Raw genomic sequence first — 20,303 nt, 5'->3', positions numbered from 1 at the left:
CGGTGTTGCTGTGTGAGGAGCTGTGGTGCTGTGGTGCTGTGTGAGGAGCTGTGGTGCTGTGTTGCTGTGTGAGGAGCTGTGTTGCTGTGTGAGGAGCTGTGGTGCTGTGTGAGGAGCGGTGTTGCTGTGTGAGGAGCTGTGGTGCTGTGTTGCTGTGTGAGGAGCTGTGTTGCTGTGTGAGGAGCTGTGTTGCTGTGTGAGGAGCTGTGTTGCTGTGTGAGGAGCTGTGGTGCTGTATTGCTGTGTGAGGAGCTGTGGTGCTGTATTGATCACGTGATCACTGCTGCAGCGCTCGTGGCTCCGCCCCTCCTGCGATGCCGGTTGCGCGCAGGCGCAGTGAGTTGTCGGTGCGTTGCGGTGTGAGAGCGGCCCTGAGAGACGGTGAGTGAGAGAGAGCGGCACCGGGACAGCGCGGGGGGGCCCGGGGGGGGGCAGACCCGGGGGCAGCCCGGGGGGGGGGGGGCAGCCCGGGGGGGGGGGGCCCTCCCTCCCTCTCCTGCCCTGTCTGCCCTCCCCTCCCTCGGGGCAGTGCTGGGAGGGGTGTCCGGCCCTCCCTGCCCTCCCCTCCCTGCCCTGTCTGCCCTCCCTGCCCTCCCCTCCCTCTCCTGCCCTCCCCTCCCTCTCCTGCCCCGTCTGCTCTCTCCTGCCCTCCCCTCCCTCTCCTCCCTGTCTGCCCTCCCTGCCCTCCCCTCCCTCCCTGCCCTGTCTGCCCTCCCTGCCCTCCCTGCCCTGTCTGCCCTCCCCTCCCTCCCTGCCCTCCCTGCCCTCCCTGCCCTCCCTGCCTCCCCTCCCTGCCCTCCCTGCCCTCCCTGCCCTCTGCCCTCCCTGCCTCCCCTCCCTGCCCTCCCCTGCCCTCCCTGCCCTGTCTGCCCTCCCTGCCCTCCCCTCCCTCTCCTGCCCTCCCTCCCTCTCCTGCCCCGTCTGCCCTCTCCTGCCCTCCCCTCCCCTCCCTCTCCTGCCCCCCTCCCTCCCTCTCCTGCCCCGTCTGCCCTCTCCTGCCCTCCCCTCCCTCTCCTGCCCTCCCTCCCTCCCTCTCCTGCCTGTCTGCCCTCTCCTGCCCTGCCCTCCCCTCCCTGCCCTGCCAGGCCACACAAGCCCCCGGTGTCTATCTGACAGTGAAGGGGGGATGGGATCTGGGTGGGTGGGTGAGTGAGTGACTGGGTGGGTGAGTGGGTGGGTGGGTGGGTGAGTGACTGGGTGGGTGAGTGGGTGAGTGGGTGAGTGGGTGGGTGGGTGAGTGACTGGGTGGGTGGGTGAGTGACTGGGTGGGGTGGGTGGGTGAGTGACTGGGTGGGTGGGTGAGTGACTGGGTGGGTGGGTGAGTGACTGGGTGGGTGGGTGGGTGGGTGGGTGGTGACTGGGTGGGTGGGTGACTGGGTAGGTGGGTGAGTGACTGGGTGGGTGGGTGAGTGACTGGGTGAGTGGGTGAGTGACTGGGTAGGTGGGTGGCTGGGTGGGTGGGTGGCACCTTGTTGCTGAGCAATGACCAGATTTAATGCCATTTTTTCCATTTATTTTAATCAAAACAACAAAAAAAAGCCATAAACTGTCTGGTGTCAGGTGGGGGGGGGGGGGGGCGATGGGAAACTGATTTTTTATTTAACCCCCTCTCCCCTCCTCCCTCTCTTCACCCCCTCCTTTCCCTCTCCTCCCTCTCCCCCCTCCTCCCCCTCTCCCCCCTCCTCCCCCAAAAAAACTATTCAATTTGATGTGGTTGAAGCTGTTGTAATGTAAGCAGTTCGGTTGCTTGTGTTGGCTTTGCCTTTAGGTTGGCTGTTGGCTCTGGCTGGCTGTTGGTTGACCAGCGTCGCTAGATTTTTGCTGTTAAATATAAGTTGTGGTCAAATATTTTTCATAATGATTTTTCACGATTTAATGTGAATAAATCTATCTTTCATCTTGCTCCCAAACTTACCTGGCTCCCATCAGTTAAACTTTTTCTCTTTTTTCGGAGGGTGTATATATATATATACATATATATTTTAAGCATTGCTGCTGCCGTCTCTCTAGGAAAGGTTTTGCTGTAAATCTTTCATTGCATCTTGATTTGGTTAAGATTTTTTTTGTAAGATTTACTGCACTTTGGAAATGCCAGCCCCTAAGCTTGTGCGTCAGACCTGTAATATCGTGGGCTGGAAGGTAGTCGCTCCCAAATGAAGCTTATATAAAATGGTAAAAAAAAACAGCATCAATAATTAAATTAATAGTCTAAAAACTATACCCTGGTAGACTGAACTTTGCTGCAGACATGCACAGCTACTTATCGCCAGTATTTATATCGTTAGTCTTAAGCAATAAATTATCTTTTGAAATTATTTTTCTTATCTGAAATATATTCTTCAGAACTGGAACGCAAGGGTCTTCATGGTCAGACCAGACGTTCTGACATTTTCTCCTGTGGCAGCCACCTCATGCACCATTTTAATGACTCTGCACTTTAATGTCTGAGAGAGTCAGGAACACACAACATGAAATTGACATCTCAGTTTCCCAAACTCCTTTTAAAACATACAGATTGCAGCCAAGAAAATAATTACAATTTGACCTCATTACATTTTTGAAGCAACAGGTCAGACTTTGACCTGATTTTTATGGTCTGGAACTGACAGTGCTGTGCTGCAGGCAAGGAGAAACAAACCACATTGGAAACGCAGTAAGGGTTAATAGCTGGAAGAGATTTTTTTAAAAGAAAAGGTTATTTAAGCACTCTCACACATATATATACAAGTACATAATGTCAAAATAATCTGCAATTTTGCAAAATTTAAAATTAGTGTTAGTTTTGCAGCTTTACATGATCATAGAAATCATGCCATCAGCCCCATGGAGCTGTTTTATCTCAATTTCCTTTCCCCCAATATTATTTTTTGATTCTTTTTCAAATGTTTACTCAATTTCATTTAGATGTTTTTGTGTAGTCCTAACCACAGTAGATATTGATGGCAAAACATCCCATGTTGTAACAACCTTCTGTGAAAAAGTTCCTTCTAACTTCTCCATAAATCTCCCGGTGGCAATCTGGAGTTTATAACTTGATTTACCAACCAGCAGCAATAATATTTCACTATTTATCTTCAAAGTCTTCTAGAAATTTAACCTCTTGTTTCAGTGAAAACAGTTCCAGATTTTCAAGCCATTAATAAATGTAACCCCCTCATCCCTGATATCCTTGTCAGTCTATGCTGTACCCTTTCCATGGATACATGATTTCTTCTTTGTAATGCAGTGCCTTCTATATTACTATATCTTGAAATACTTGATCACTACTGAACAGGAAGATGAATGTGTTTAAACCCCAAATTTGTTGTGAAAAATTCATTCCCTGAATGTAACTGTTTACCAGATGGTGCTGCGTTGTGCGCTAATAGATATATTATGGGTGAAAAAATGCTTTCAATGAAAATGTATATGTTGTGTTGAAACTTCAATGCTCTTTAAATCATTTTTTCCGAATACAGATTACTCCCTCTAATTGTGTTGAATTACTTATTAAACAATTTAAAGTTAGTTTACCTTAGAGCTGTCAGGAGTGTGGGTGTGACTCGAAGTAGTCATGGTTTGTGCTCTTGCTTTGAAGTGCTCTGAGACGCCGTTTGGTGTGGAAGGCGCTATATAAATCCAAGTTGTTGTTGTTGTTACCCACATTATAGTCTGACAAATCTAACTGGAAACATAACTAAATCTATTTAGTTATTTAGCTATCTAAATCTATATATACATTGCTTTTCCTGAACAGTTGAAATAGAAAGCAAATTTGATTTTAGAATTCAAGTTTGTGGAGTAGTTTCTCAACCTCAACTAATATAGTAATTTATCTGAAGCAATCTGGAATGGAAATATGTTTTAAGAATTATCTCTTTGTATAAATATGAATCCATCCTTATAAAATGAATGTTGTAATTACATAAATGTTAATGAAACGTCAGTTTTAAGAATATAACAGGATGCCTCACAAGTCATGGCACAAACCTTCCAAAAGGTATAGGAGTGTTACAGTCGGAGTAATGAACTATTGCCAATATCAGTTTGAATTTGAGTTATCCGTAGGAAAGCATCAAGTGATGTGAAAAAGCTTGTAAACTTTCTCCCATCATGAATTGGGGAAATTTGTTTTAAATGGAAATTCATCTTATGTTTGTCAACATAGATACCCCTTTTTTTTAGAAACACGTCAATAAAACCAGGTTTGATTGTACAAAAGGGTAAATAATAAATACTCATTGTGATGCCTTCAGCTCTGGAATATTAAAGTGTAGGTTGGTTGTCAGGAGGGTTAAGGTAATCCTTAAAGTAAGGTTAGTTATCCTTGAAGAAGAATTGGCCATTGAAACAAATTGGTTAATCGTGGAAGTATGAGTCTGGAAGTTAGGCGGGCAAGATTTTAGGAAGATAATGAAGGTGTTTTGTTGTATGGATTGCATCTGAAGACCTTTTGTTCACGTCTAAAGTCACCTAACCTCTGTGGTGCACTTTCCTTGTACAGTTGCCAAATCATGACCAACTTGCATTGAAATGTTAATCCATTGAAGTTGATCAATTTTATCATGTGAGATGGAGACTGGCTACTTATTTACTTACCCTTTTGAGTTTTTCAATAATATTGTCCATAGCTGTGCTGATTCAGTAGAATGTGTATAGTTTTGAACATAGGTTTGCAGTTTTCAATGAACATTGAAGTATAAATATTTTGTACAGAAATAAATAACTGTTTCTTTGATCCTTTTGTTTTACGCAAATGACAGATCCATGGTTTGAGCATATCTGGATAGTATTTTGCTCAGGTTTAAGAGTTGACACCCTGTTGGATGAGACCTATTCTGTGAATGCGCAGCTCGTGTTAAGAAATACAAATACATTTTCTGTTAATGAACATCAGTAGTGCTTCTGGTGTCCAGCTTATAGTCTTGATTTTTGTGTTGATTTGCTGTGAAATCTCCTAAATACCATTAAAATGGATTGGTATTTTGATGTTGGCTAATGGAGCTCTGCAAATGCATTTGGTTCTACATGAGTAGAGTTCTCCTGAGCTCCTACCGACAGTGATTTAGGACCTTAACATACAGGACTTGCTTTCTACTCTGAATCATCATCCCACACAGAAACAATATTGCATTACTTACAGTAGTTGTAAATTGTCACGTGTGAGAATGTTTGTTTTTCATTATTACATGCTTGAGGAATCAATCTTGCTGTCATTGGCATTAACAAACATTACAAAATGTGTAATAATTGCTTAGCCATTGTTCTGAGCGCGGTCGTTCATTACCCCCCCCCAGTTTTCCGGCAGAATTCCATGCCGGTGGGCCTAGTGCAGTGAAAAGGCACCATTTTCATTCAAGAAATTCCAACATAAAATGGTGTTTTTCAGAAACAAACAAATCTTTTTTGACTGTATTTGGTGGTAGAATGGCTCCAATATTTGGATGGATAGCTCCTTTTATCCCCTCCCCCCCAAAAGGCAAATGCATCAGAATAAACTGCAAATCAGAAGCCAAACTACCTGCTAGACTACCAGTCTGAACTGGTATGAGGGAAGCAGTAAAGCTACCTTATTGGGTTTGTTCAATTTTATTCTATCATTAATATTTTAATATTGCACAACAAGCTCATCCTAATGAGGATTTGTTATATTGAAAAGTTTAAGAAGACTGACTTGAATGGCAGAAAATAAAGGCTGATCAGCATTTTTCAGTTGCAACTATTTAGGTCATGGCAATTATTTTCAATTAAATTGGGTGTGCAATAGCTCCTTGCTGTAACATCGATAACAAGATCTGTATGGCTTCTACAATACAGACGAATAGGATATATTGTTTTTGGTAACGAATTCTTGCTGTAAGTTTGTTTGAAATTCACGAGACGCATGTAGCATCAAAATTTTGATTTATTAAACTGAAATAAATAGTTTCTTAATGTTTTTAAATTGCTTAGCATCCATTGTATTGCAAAGTATATATAAATAGGTGGAACAGAAATAAAGGGTAAATGAAACATTTTGGTTCCCATTGCAATTGATAACCTAGTTTTTAATGGAATGTGTCTTGTTCAAGATTATATTTATTTTGAATTGAAATGATGTTGAGGATAATCCAAATAACAATAGTTATCATTGTTAGAAAAGTAATGAAAATCAATGTTGAGTCATTTGTGGAGAGAATGTACGTATAGTATTTGCCATTGGGGAATTCCAGTAATGATATAACATTCGGAGCAGATGATGCATGATCAATTCTAGTATGTATATTGTTGCATAAATGATCATCAATATTGTCAATATTACGTTTCTATTGTATATTTAAACTTAATTTCCTGAAATTGTCATACAAATCAGATGTAAATTGAAGGCCTTGCATGGAACAAAATAGACTTGTCACTGTCTAAGAGAAGCCCTTTCTGTGTTAACTCTTTTACTGCTGGTAAATCAGAGTTGTGTCTGGCACTTCCATGCATTTGTACAACTCTCGCCTTCGATTCAGAAGGTTCAAGACACATATTGGGACTTGGAATAACATAGTTTAAGCTGACACTCCAGTGCAATGCTGGGGTGGTGTCTCTTTGTCAGAGATGCCGTTCTTCGGATGAGACGTTTAACCAAGGTCCTGTCTGTCCATTCAGGTGGATGTCAAAGATCCCAGGGCACTATTTGAAAAGCGAAAAGTTTCCCACGGTGTCTTGGTTAACATTACTCAAATAAAATTGGTCACTCACTCCCTGACTGTTTGTGGGATATTGCTGTGTGTAACTGGCTGCCACGTTATGTCCACAAAATGCACAGTCACTCCACTTTACAGTATATTGTGTAAAGCATTTTGAGATGTCTCATTGACATAATAATCTGCTGTACTAAATGCAAGGATTATTATTATTGTAGAATGAATATTATCCTGTGGTAATTGGAGCATAATTTTAATATTGTATCAATTTGGCTCAGTTGAGTGAGACCGAATCTTGCCTGAAGGTCAGAAGATTGATGGTGTCTGTTTGGCTTTTGGTAGCACTCTCACCTCAGGATAGAAAAAATGCGAGTTCAAGTGCCATGTTGGGAATTCAAACTCACCAGAATAAACTTACACTCCAATGTAGTGCTCGGGGATGTGCTGCATTGTTGGAAGGGCAGTCTTTCAAATGAGACAGGTCCTGTCTGCCTGTTCAGGAGAATGTTTAAGATCCCAAAGGCACTATTTGAAATGCGAAGGGAGTTTTGCCTGTTGTCCTGGCCAATAATCCCTCAAATAAAATTGGTTTTAAGGTTGTTTGTGGGACATTGCAATGCGTAAAAATTAGCTACCATACTTGCCTATAAATTACAGTCACTCACTTCACAGTATATCTTGTGAAGTGCTTAAAAACGTCATCTTGACAGAAATTTATTATTACAAGATTGTGGCTTAAAGCCCCAATTTAGAATTTGAGCTCATATTCTGGTCTGGGATACAAATGTAATTTGTTGTTGTTGGTTCTAATGCATTTTGAGATGCGTATTGCATCTGCACACACAGTTATAGTCTGGCATTGAACTAATAATATCATCAGATACATAAAGATTTATGGTTCTCTGCTGAAACTGACAAAGAACGAAGAAGAGCTGTTTCTCCAAATTGTTAAAATACGAGTGAGATGTGCTGGAAAGTAACTAGGAATGAAACATTGATGTTAAGGCGTGCTTCAGATCAAGGCTTATTTGCTGACTGAATACTGTTAATGCAGCACTATGTTGTATGTTAATTTTGCTTCCCGAAGCATTCCAGTCAATAATATGCTATGTATAATGTAATGTGCTGGAAGGCAGAAGTGCACATTTGACGCACTGAAAACCTTTGTGCTAGTCCATGGGTGTCCATTTCTAAATGCAACAAAGCTGAGGAAGTAGATTGTTAAATTGTTAAATCACAACTGTTAAAAATCTAGCTACATAAGTGTGTAATTTATTGAAACAACTTGGATAGGGACAGAGTATCACTGTGGTTTGCCTGAACTGTGGCTATGTTGGGAGTTCTTGGTGCTGATACATAAAGATTCATAAATAATTTGATTTAAATTACATATTAGAAATTATGCAGAATAGTTTTATACATTGTGCGTCCTTTATAGACGATGACAGGACAAGGTTAAATAAGTAAAGGTGTGAGGATTAAAAAAAAAGGTTCTGTAGTTTGTTTCATTGCCTTTGTGGATCACAGAATATTTATGCAGAATTTCAGGATATTGAACTGAAACCATTGTGTGCGGCCATCCAGCAAAGTGCCCACAGACTTTAGTCTTCTGTCATTGAGGATTGTACAGCTTCTGAAAAACGTACGTGGATCCCACAAGTCAAGCATTAGACCCTGACAGAGCATCTTTGTCCAGAAGATTTAGCCGAGCACATACTGACTTCCATTGCAAGTAGATCCTGATCGTTAATGTGCCGCTTTGATTTGCTACAATGTAAATATAAATAAAATGACAATTTAACTCTGCTAAAATTGGATTTATGCCACATCAAATATAAATTGGAGCTAGCATCTTTAAAACCGTAACATATCTGTTTGTGTTCTTCCATTGTAGGAAATGAAACTATGTAATGTATGAGAAATGCATTTTGACCTATTCTGTTTGTAAGTAAAGGTGCATTTAAAGTACTTTTATTAAAAAAAGTCATGTTTAATTGGAAATTGCTGCTGTTTTAATGGCATTTTGTGGAAAGATCTTACCTTGATCTCAACTTGATTCTCACCCAGCTTGTTTTAATGAGTCAGTAGTTCAATATGTTGTATTGTGTGATCCTTTTTGGTTAGATCCAACTGTGATATCAGTTGGATAAACAAATTATAAAACAGCGTACTTTCAATAACTATTAATTCTTGGCTTTGCCACTTTCTGAAACTTGCCCAGTGCACAATTATGAGGGAAAGCAAAGGTTATGCAACGAGCTCGTACAGTTAAGAGTTTATTGCACAAAAATAAATAATGCTCAATTTATGACGATCAAAAGGTTCCAAAATTGACTGCTATGCCAGGAATGTGATGCGGTGGAGGGGCGGCAGGGTTCAGTGTTAGTTTTGCTGGAAGGTCTCTCTTATGGTAAATGGCTGCTGTAAAGTGAAAAAAGGAATGTGTGTTATACCATGGTGTTAATTGCAACAAAAAAGAACAAGCTTTGATGTTCATTATTTCTTAATTAACTCATTAGTCCCAGAAAAGGTTGGATAACAATAATGAATTAACAACTTGTGGCATTATGAAAGTAACATTTTGGGCTAAGATATTGGCACTAATACTATGGCCAAAATATAATTATTTCGATCTTTGATGCAAAAGACAGGTTTATACTGCCAAATTTAAGAAAAACTTTCATTAAAATTGCATTGCAGCATTGAATCGCAACCAATTTGAGATTGTTTAATTGGAAATTTCACCAATCGACTGGAGGGATTATGTTGTATTTGGTTTTGGTAACCCCTGTGGTGGAAAATTATCATTAATTACCTTTCCTGATCTCTGTCCACTAAAACCTGTTGTAAAGAGCATGTAATAATAATAATCCTTGCATTTTATATAGTGCTTTTCACGCCTTCTAGACGTCTCAAAACGCTTCACAGAATATGCTGTGAAGTGAATTGACCGTATATTTGTGGGCGAAACGCGGCAGCCAATTGCGCACAGCAGTGTCCCACAGACAGCCGTTGATTAAAAATGACCAATTTATTATTGTTTTGTTTTGGAGGGATTATTATTAGGAGTGTGGAGTAAGGAAACTTGCCCAAGATTTCGCCCTGCCTGGAATTGAACCCAGGTGTCTCGCTTGCAAGGCGAGTGCTCTAACCACTGAGCTACTTATAGAACCTCAACCGTGATGATTCTAGTTTAAAAACTAAATGGATTGTAATTTCAATTTTAAATGTAAATTTAAATTTAGATTTTAAATGTAAATGGATGTTAAATGAGGACAGAATTAGGCTCAGCTGCAACAGATTCCAATAGCGAACCAAGAGATCCAATTTTTCATGTTTATTTACACTTGAACCATAAGGAATGAATACTTTACAATGTGTGATATTTTTAAGCTTATGAAGCCCCTTTAACTTTTTGCATTATTTTCTTACGTTCTTATACTCTGTACTTGGTGTTTTGGATCAACTGGGTCTCAGAAGTTTATCAATTGCAGCCTCACTGAAACACTGTAGTACTATATTGCGAGTCCAGATACAATGTAGTGGTAGTTTGGTGGACCTCAACTTCTCTTGTGATCTGAGATGTTATAATCCTTGCATTTTTTGCGGAAAATTGTGGAGAAATTTGGTGAATTTGCGTAAAATTGCGGAGGGTTGGTTGGTGCTATTGAGAGACGCATTTTGTGAAACAACCCGGATTAAAACTATCAAGAGGCATATATTTCCTGAACATGTAGTTATCTTTAAAATAATAAAACTGTTCATGTGAATAGAACAGCGGTTACCATGAATTGGTGGCAGGAGCTTGCGTGGCATCAGCGATCCCAACACTCCCTGCGCATGCATGACCGGAGCGCTCCATCCACAGTTGCAGCGTCGAGCAAACAGCGCCCAGAGGCCCAGGGCGTAGGTTTGTAGAGGAGAAGTGTGTTTGTAGGGGACTCCGCAGGGAAAGGGCGGCTGCACTTTTCTATTGGCCCAGCTGATGAGGAACCTGAGGCATTGGATGACAGCTGTTGAAAGTTGTTACCTGAATCCAGATTGAGAAATGGATTTCTATATATCCAGGTCTTGGTATCTACCGTGATTGGTATGCACAGAGCTGCTCTGCTGAAGTTCTGCACTTCCAAGTGGTGGAATAATTTGCTCAGTGGATGGGGAAGAGCTGTCCGGGTTAAAGGCAGGAGAAAGGTGGTTTTCTCACTCAGCTTTTTGCTGAAGTGTTTTTCATCAGGAGACGGTAGGCTAAAAAGGAGTTCTTGGTACTTACTATCCACCTAGTGTTGCTTATAAAATCTGCTGTCAATTCACTTTATAGTATATTCTGTGAAGCGCTTTGAGATGTCTCGAAGACGTGATAAGGAGCTATATTAAATGTAAGTATTATATTATAGTGAGGGCTCAGACCTGCATGTTTGTTGAATGATCAATTAGTGAGTATCTTTCAGGGTAGGGGGAAGTAAGTGTGGGCTCCTTGGGGCTTACCTAGCCTGAAGATGACAACAACAACAAGATTCCATTTATAGAGCGCCTTTCACGTCGGGAGGACGTCCCAAGGCGCTGTACAGTTGAGTCAGGACCCGAGCAAGGGGGAAATGGTCAGGGTGAGGGGAGGGAGCGAGGAGGGGGTAGAGAGTTGAGAGGGTATGGTAACAGAATAATAGGATTGAATTGACTGGTATTCGGGTTCCTGAGCCTGTAGAGTCCCCAGTACTCTAACGCACTGTTGATAACAGATCAACCAGCCTGAATTGTCAGCAAGACATGGGAGGAGTAGACCATTCACAGGTTAGGGATTCTTCCCTCTCCTGTTAAACCTGCAAGGCAAAGCCCTAACGGGTAAAATGGTTCTAATTGGACAAGTAGCAGAAAGCTTGCCTTTCTGGAATTCAGCAAGCTAAGTACATCTCTCCAATGAGAGAATGCATACTCCATTACAGACAGAGGGAAACTCCATGTACATGTGGAACTCTGTTGGAAATGTTGGATACTCTTAAGCATGGTGATGGGTTTCTGCATGTATTGGACACTGAGCTAACCCCCCAAAAAAACATTGCAACAGATAACAATAAAGCAATGCTATTCTAGTTGTCAAACCTACATGTTAAACTTTTCTTTTGCCATGAGTAAACTGATGTTATTCAGGTTCTTTTTTATGTTTATTTATGAATATCAAGCAAGGCATTATGGTATACTGCTACCCCCAGTATATCGCAATGTGTGAAACCCCCCCAGTAATTATATTTTCTTTTCCTCCGTTGTGATGATCGTATGCTACGATAATCATGATAGGTCAATAGAAAATGGGTGAAGAAAACTAAGAAAGCCTTTGGATCTGGATAAAGAAGCTTACGATTCCAGGCAAAAGAATGGAACTAATGGTATTCTGCTATATTGAGATTATTCTTACATTGTAATAAATGATTGACAGCAGAAAAAGGAAATTCTGAGGTTTTTGTATTTTGATAAAGGCTTACAGTTTGAAAGATATTTTCAAAGTATTTGAAATCTGATAGTTTAGTGAAAATAAAAGTTTAGTATGGCCCAATTGAAAAGGATTTAACTATATGTAGGCGTTTACTTGGATTAAGGAACAAAATGTCAGGTGCTTCTGTTGCAGACAGGCTGGAAACTAATGATCAGCGCTATGGCTTAAATGAGGACATTTGTCAACAATTTATTTATTTTACCATATGAGAGCACAGCATCTTCATACCTGTTTACTGTATTTCACTGTCTTCGTAGAGTATTAAAATTGGGATATTTCATATGTTTAATTATAATTGCTGAATTTCAGTTTTAGACTGATTTTCACTAGTGTAGAATTTCAATTAGAAACAAATGTTAAATATTACACAATTGACTAGACAGTGAAATGTGATTTGCTTCACTAGGTTAACAGACTGAGCCATGAAATAGTCTGTTATGGTTTACAAATCTGTTCTGGTCAGTTTAAGCCATTTAACCTCTTGTGGTTTACTGGCACATTCACCATCTTGAAAATTCTTGAATCCAAAACTATATTATACTCCATTATCAAATTGGACAGGATAGTCTTAAGCTCAAATCCAATTTGATAATAGAGTCGCGACTGAGGTCGTATTTATGATTAGCTCTGTTATTTGACAAAAATATCTGCTTGATTTGCAAATAGATCCTCTCACAATAAATAATTTTCAATAGTTCCATAGTTGGGACAGATACCACTCTGGTTTATTGGCGAACTACAGTTGAGAGAAAGCTGTGGGAATTTATTTCTTCATCAACTGCTTTCAGAGTTGAGTTCTGTGACATGCATCGAGTGACCAATAGTGACTATTTATGATTCCTCAATGAGTGATTCTGTTAGAAATCACCACTGATCACAGCTCCATTATATTCCATTTGGTTTGATTTATGCGCTTAATAATAATATTTTTGATTTCATGGGGCATTTTTATCTACATGGTACTTTGGACATATCAAAAAGATGTGAAAGATGATGCCTTTTTCTCCTCAGCCCCTCCAGCATTCCATTGAAATTTGGAGTTCCACTGATGCATGTGCAAGAAAGTTAATATGCCCAAAGGTTAATATACATGAACTCCTCTTTTAATCTTACAGGTTGAATGGAATCCCACTCATCGTTTAGGCAGAGCTCACTTGGGATTTCACCTACCAGGCTATTCTTGCTGTTTGTTCTAAGGAAACCATGGAAATAAAGCTTCAATATCCCCATGAAAGAAGCTTGATGTCTTTGACTGTTGAGAGGGCCCCATTTGATACATAGAAAAAGATCTTGTACCTGTTGTGGTAATCACTCTGCTAACATCTTGTAAACTGTTCACAAATCTTGCAGAATTTTAATTGGAAGAAATTTGTTTTGCAGCCTTCATGCACTAAAGTAAGCCTTATTTGATTGGTTGCCTACTTGCTTACTTACCTGAAGCACTTACTTACTCTTTGGCTGAAACCCAATTTGTTCATATGAATGTTGCGGCTTTTGAAGTTTTTCATGTTGACCTCCTCAAACTGTCAGTTATGGCAAATCCTTTGGCCTTGCATTTTTTTTAAGACAGTCTGTACAACTGGCTGCCCCATTTCGCCCACAAAATACAGTCAATCCATTTTACAGTACTGTATATCCTGTGAAGTGCTTTGAGACATCTTATAATAATAATAATAATCCTTGCATTTGATATGGCACATTGTCACGTTATCGAGACATCTCAAAGCAAACATTTAAAGAGATAATACATAATTCCCAGTGATCACATATTCCCTTGAAAAATAAAAATACCACGAGAAAAGTGGTTTAACCTTGGCTAATTAGGATATAGGGAAAGTATAAAATTAAACGAGGCCTATAATACTGCCAAAAAGAGCAGTAAACCTGAGGATTGGGAGGGCTTTAGAGAACACCAAAGGAAAACCAAGAAACTGATAAGAGGGAAAAAATGGAACATGAGGTTAAACTAGCTAGGAACATAAAGACAGATTGTTTGAGTTTTTACAAGTACATAAAGAGGAAGAGACTGGGGAATAAAGAAATGGCAGAGTCATTAAACAAATATTTTGCTTCTGTCTTCACGTTAGAGGACACTGAAAACTTGCCAAAAATAGAGGGGCACCTGGAGGCTAATGTTAGTGAGGAACTTAAAGAAATGAACATCAGTAAAGCAGTAGTACTAGAGAAATTGATAGGACTAAAAACCAATAAATACCCTGGTCTGCATCCTAGGGTTTTAAAAGAGGTAGCTGCAGAGATAGTGGATGCTTTATTTTTGATCTTCCAAAATTCCCTGGATTCTGGAATGGTTCCCATTGATTGGAAGGTCGGAAACTTAACGCCACTATTTAACAAGGATGGGAGACAAAAAATGGGGAAATATAGACCAGTTAGGCTGACATCGGTGGTAGGGAAAATTCTAGAGTCCTTAATTAGGGATGTCGTCGTGGGGTACTTAAAAAATCATAACATGATTAGGCAGAGTCAACGTGGCTTTACGAGAGGGAAATCATGTTTAACAAATCTTTTATTAGAGTTTTTTGAGGAGTGCAAACATTTTCTGTTTTAAAGTTTTCTGGCTTTGCAGGCATTTTAATAAAGAAGCAAATGCACGAATAAGGAGTGTAGAGAATTGGAATCACAGCACTCGGAATAAACAAGTTGAGGTATTCCCCTTAATTTGCCATGAATTCTAGTGAAACTGCAAACCTTCTTTTCACTATTGCTTAATTACTCAAAATGTATATGGTGATTGACAAGAAAAAATATAAAGATTTCATGCAGACATTGGAGTTTATATATAAATAGAAATTACTTTGGGGGTGGGAGGGGTGATCTTGACAATGTGAAAAGGCGCTAAATCAAATGCAAGGATTATTATTATTATTATTAATAACATCCTGCCAATTGTATCCTTGATTTATCAGTGGTATAAATGTGTTGCACAAGCTGATCCACTTTTTGAATTTCTTAGCTTGTGTGACCTACAATTTCATTCATAGAAGAGGGCATTGATTATAAGATTAGATTCAACTGATATGGTTAGCCAGATCCAGAGACTGGTCAACTTTCAGACATATATTAATATTCTGATCATTTTGATGGCCTCCTGTTATGACATCAGCAACACTTTTTTAACACAAAATGTACAAAACCAGTCTGAAACATTATGTCCATTATGCGGATGCAAGTGCTTTCTGCATCAAAATAATTGAGCCCGATTACCTCTGCTTGACTGGCTCCGGTCTTCTGCATGTGCCTCGTACCTTCTGCTCCACCATTGGTGACTGCACTTTCAGCCACTACGCTCCAAAACTCCAAAACACTCTTCCTTTATCTCTCCGCCTTGCCCCTTCCTTCAGGTCTCGACTGAAGACCTTCCTATTCGATCGTGCCTACGGTCACCTACCCCTCACCCCTGCTAGGTGTCGTGCTGCCACTGTCAATCACTCTGGGATGCTACCCTGTGTGGGCAGTGCTATATATAAACACAAGTTGTTATCTGGACAGCTCTTTTCCTCTAACGAAACAGAGCTTGAGGAACACTATTATCAAGCTGTAAATTAAGTGGGTCAAAAACTGTATCTTCTATTTTTACCATTTTAAGTGTGTGTATTTGTTGGCGAACATTTATTTAAGAAATTTGTGCACAGCCATGAAGATAGGGTTTGGAATTAGCACACTTTGGCAGAAAAATAGCGAGAAGCGTTGGAAGATGAGCAAGCGATCTTGCAGTTCAAGTACATGTATCATCTAGTTCCCAGATGCAGAAAGTAGTCGATAAGGAAAACGTGATGCTGGCCTTTAAACAAAAGGTCTGGAATATAAAAGCTGCTCCAGTTATAGAGTGCTGCTCAGACCCCTTTTGGAGTTCTGTGTTCAATTGTTTTTTGGTCTGACACTTTGCAAATGGGTCGGAGGAAGGCTTTCTGCCGGGATGCCAGAAACTTGCCAGACAGCGATATCAATGGCAAGCTATGTGGTTTTAGCTGACTAGACTCCCAACAGTACCCCAAAACACAATCTGGGATACACAAGCCTCAGCTCTAATACCTGCGCCTAATACTTTTCGGAATGAGATAAACCGGATGTGTCGCTCCGAGGCAGAATGTGCATTCCATTCCAATAATCTGTCTTTGGAAATTCCATGTGTAGATGAGTTGCATGGAATTTCAGTTTGGTTTGGATACTCTTAAGCATGGTGATGGTTTTCCACACGTGTCAGACAACAACAACAAAATTACATTTATAGAGCGCCTTTCACGTCGGGAGGACGTCCCAAAGCGCAGAACTGTCAGATGTCGGGGCCCAAGCATGGGGGAGAGATGGTGTAGGGGTGAGGGAAGGCAGAGAGGTGGGAGGGAGACCAAAGGCACGATCGAAGAGAAGGGTCTTAAGACCGGCCTTGAAGGAGGCAAGGGAGGAAGCGAGGCAAAGGGATTGTGGGATGAAGTTCCAGAGTGTGGGGGCAGAGAGGCTGAAAGCCCGGCCACCGATGGTAGGGCGGATCGGGTGGGAGACATGGAGTAGACCGGAGCCTGATGAACGGAGGGAACGGGCAGGTTGGTAGGGAGTCAGCAGGTCAGAGAGGTAGGAGGGGGCAAGGCCATGGATGGCCTTAAAGGTGAGGATGAGGATCTTGACCTCGATCCTCTGGGGGATGGGGAGCCAGTGGAGTCGGGCGAGGGTGGGAGTGATGGGGTCACGGAGCCTGGGGCGTGAGAGTACACGAGCTGCAGGGTTTTGGATGATATGCAGCTTGTGAAGGGAAGAGATGGGAAGGCCGATGAGGAGGGAGTTCTCGTAATCAAGCCTTGAGGTGACGGATGCGTGGGTGAGGGTTTCGGCAGCCTGAGGGGTGAGGCAGTGGCGGAGTCTGGCAATTTTGCAGAGGTGGTGGTAGGCAGTGCCGGTCATGGCGCGGATGTGGGGGAGAAAGAATAGTCCAAGGGGAATTGGAGATAAAAGATTGGTAGAACAGCCTCAATGGGCTGAATGTCCTTTTCTTGTACCTGTTTTTCTATGTTTTCGTAAGAGCTCCTTCTACCAAACTAGGTAACATATAGACTAGATGAACAGGACTCTTTATAATCAGATTTTCAGCAGGGTTGCTGTTGGTGGAATAATTTGAGTATTTTAGAAATGCCAAATCGGTGTTGTCCCTAAACAATTGAGGATTGTTTGGAAATGCAAAACTCCACGAAGATCACTGTATAAAAGCAAGGTGTTTGGGTTGTTAAACTAACTTTTATTGAAATAAATTGCAATTGGAGCGATGAAATTAAAATAATGTGAGAAAATTCAGAATGTGGTACTGATGCCATCTCTAGGTGAAACAGAATGATCAAACTAAAAAGATTAAGGGAGAACAAGAATATACAAAAAGGAAGCTTTGACCTAAATTTGCTACTTACCCAAAATAGTAACCTCTGGAACAAATTAATTCAACAGGATTATAATCAAAGATGAATTCCATCCTTTAGAATAGAATCAGTTTATTAGATCAGGCTGGATCAACTCAATAAAGTACTTTATGGACTGAATTACTGGATCTTGGCCTTGACGGAGAATACCTCTTTAATTTAAGGCTGAACAAATGTATTGTCCTCTTCAACAAAAATAGAGGACTGTTGCATCTTTTTCAGTTTTACCAAGGGCAGATGTTCTCCAGGAAAAAAGAACTGCCATTTTCCTCTGTCAAGCATTTAATTATGATAATTCAGTTTGCAGATATGGATGTTAATCAAGGTACAATTATGTGCAGGAACCACCCAGTTAAACTACCTCTCTGCCGCCTTCAACACTGTTGACTATTCTATCCTCCTACATGGCCTTTCTCAGCTCAGTCTTTGCGGACCTGCCCTTTTCTGGTTTGAATCCCACCTCTCCCTCCATCTCCACTTTGTCGCTACTAACGGCTTGGCTCCTGCTGCAGCTCCCGCAATGTCACGTGTGGCGTCCTTCAGGACTCTGTCCTTTTCAATATTTATATGATCCCCCTTGGTGACATTATCTGCAGACATGGGGTCAACTTCCACATGTACGCAGATGACACCTAACTCACCTCTCTGCCTTCACCCTCGACTCTAGAACCACTGCTGTCCTCACAGACTGCCTGTTGGACATCAAGTGCTGGATAAGAGCTAACTTCCTGCAGTTGAATATCAACAAGACCAAGGCCCTCCTACTTGGCTCCCTTCAGCGCCTCGGGAGTTGACAGCATTTCCCTCCATGAATGCACTCTACATCTTATGGAGCAAATGTGGTGTCCTGCTCGACCCTCAACTATCCTTCATACGCCACATTCATGCCGCTCCGCCTTTCCCCCCACATAGAGGATACAGTTCAAGATCCTAGTCCTCATTTTCAAAAGCCCTCCATGGTTTTGCTGCCCTCTACCTCTGCAACTCCTAAGCCCTACCAACCTGCCCACTCCCTCCGCTTAGCAGGCTCAGGCCTGCTTCACTTCCCCCACCATTTGCAGGCGGACCATCAGCCACTTTGCCTCCAACCTCTGGAACTCCATCCCGTAGTCCCTCCGCCTCGCTCCCTCCCTTGTCCCTTCAGGACCTGTCTCAAGACCCTCCTCGTCGACTGTGCCTTCAGTCACCTTCCTTCCACCCCCATGCGCCCCCCACCCTCCCGGATCCCAACCACCAGCTCAGGTCTGAAACGCTGTCTGTCCAGCACCTCGGGACGTCCTCCCGATGTGAAAGGCGCTATACAAATGTAATTTTGTGGTTATTCTTGTATTCAAGCCATCAACAATGTACAAATCCTTGCATCTCCATAGCGATATGTAATTTAGAGAGGTAACTACTACCTCTTCGTCTGTCAGCCTGGCACAGTTGGTAGCACTCTCACCTCTGAGTCAGAAGGTTGTGGGTTCAATCCCCATGTTGGGACTTGAAACCCGTATAGTCTATGGTGACACTCCAGTGCAGTGCTGGGGACGAGCTGCATTGTCGTAGACGCTGTCCTTGTTAAACCGAAGATCCCATGGTACTATTTCCATGTCAAACAATCCCCTCCAACTCTCTCCCTTCCCCAGTTTGTTCAAGATCTGATTCAAGATCTACCACTTTGCGCTTTTGCGCCACTGTTCATGAAGTAAAAGCCTGTGCTCACCGAGCGAAGGGAACGGCTGGTCTGTAGAGTTGAAGGAGATCACAGAGGTGGGGCAAGGCCGTATCTTGTCCTGATCAGTGATTGAGATGAAGAGTCTGGTCAATTGGAAAATTAAACCTATCTTGCCACTCTACAGAGTATCCATGCATATTGCAATTGATATATAAAAGTATTTCAACTATGTTTCAGATGCAGGTTTTCACATTTCTATGTTTGGTACAGTATGGTAGTTATTCAATCAAATGCAGACCGTTTTCGTATAAAACAACCCTTTAGGGGGAATCACAAAATGCTGTAGTCCAGTAAACATTTATTTTCTATTGGATAGAAAGATTAAGTACTCAGAATATTTGAACATGCAGCACATTTTAATGCGGTCTTTCAGTATGAAACAAGGCATGGAATGAATGTGTATGTGGAATGTGGTAAATGAATGTAAAAAAACAAATGTCAGCAGTTCAGCAGCCTTAGTTAATGAAAAAGGTTGATGATTCACCCATTCAGTTCTTGTCAGTGAAGTAATGAGAATAACATGTCAGCCGTGATCATAACAAAACCAACCTCTGATTGCACCCAAACAAATTGCTTTATTTCAAATAAAATTCATAATAACAGTGAATTCATTTCCAATAAATACATGTTCAGATTTTTTGCTATTTCAGCATTTGCTCAAAGCAAAATATACTGCAAACTTGGAATATAAGGGTGGAGGAGAGAGAATCCCTTCACCTTAATAACAACAACTTGCATTTATGTAGTGCCCTTCACGTGGGGTAGCGTCCCGGAGCGCGTGAAGTTAAAGTCTCCATGTGGGTCTTGAACCCCCAAGGTTCTGATTTGAGAAACATTGATGCCAAATGATCCATTACTTAAAGCGATGAAATGTTAATTACATTGATATTCAAAAGCTATGGTGAGAGTAGTCACTTGGAGTCTAATTTAAACAAAACCACGTTGGTAACAGTAATATTTGCTGATTGGGAGGCTGTGCAGAAAAATAACATCAAACTATCCTGTGCATTCCCAATTTTCTT

General features: G+C 41.3%; 1 protein-coding gene across 2 annotated transcripts in view; it reads left to right on the top strand.

Annotated features, from left to right (window-relative positions):
* Positions 1-303: 303 nt before the first annotated feature.
* mapre3b (microtubule-associated protein, RP/EB family, member 3b) overlaps positions 304-20,303 on the top strand; it is a 55,333-nt gene continuing 35,333 nt past the window's right edge. Inside the window, exons 1-2 of one of the 2 annotated variants that reach the window (XM_042333413.1) lie at positions 304-381; positions 11,946-12,034. The gene's annotated coding sequence lies outside the window, so the exon portion shown is untranslated. The remainder of the gene's footprint in view (positions 382-11,945; positions 12,035-20,303) is intronic. The other variant, XM_042333412.1, reaches the window with a different exon arrangement.

This window comes from Callorhinchus milii, unplaced genomic scaffold (genome assembly GCF_018977255.1).
Source record: "Callorhinchus milii isolate IMCB2004 unplaced genomic scaffold, IMCB_Cmil_1.0 Scaffold3, whole genome shotgun sequence".
Classification (NCBI taxonomy): Eukaryota; Metazoa; Chordata; class Chondrichthyes; order Chimaeriformes; family Callorhinchidae; genus Callorhinchus; species Callorhinchus milii.
Note: the sequence above shows the minus strand (reverse complement) of the source record. Positions and strands in the feature narration are given on the sequence as shown.